Genomic DNA, 247 nt, shown 5'->3' on the forward strand with positions numbered 1-247 from the left:
TACGCCTTCCCCAAAAAAAAAAAAAAAATATCTAAACATATATATATATACATATAATATCTCTCACGCATGGCATGCATGAGGCATGCATCTCTCTCAACTCCTATCTCAATTTATCTCTCTCTCTCTCCCACTCTTCCTATATAAACAGCAACACCACACCAAAAAAAAAAAAATACGTCATTCCTTCTCCACACACACAACAACAACTCTCCTTGCTTCTCCCTCGCCGGAAAACGCCGACGTC

This window comes from Phalaenopsis equestris, unplaced genomic scaffold, assembly GCF_001263595.1.
Source record: "Phalaenopsis equestris unplaced genomic scaffold, ASM126359v1 Scaffold234926, whole genome shotgun sequence".
NCBI lineage: Eukaryota > Viridiplantae > Streptophyta > Magnoliopsida > Asparagales > Orchidaceae > Phalaenopsis > Phalaenopsis equestris.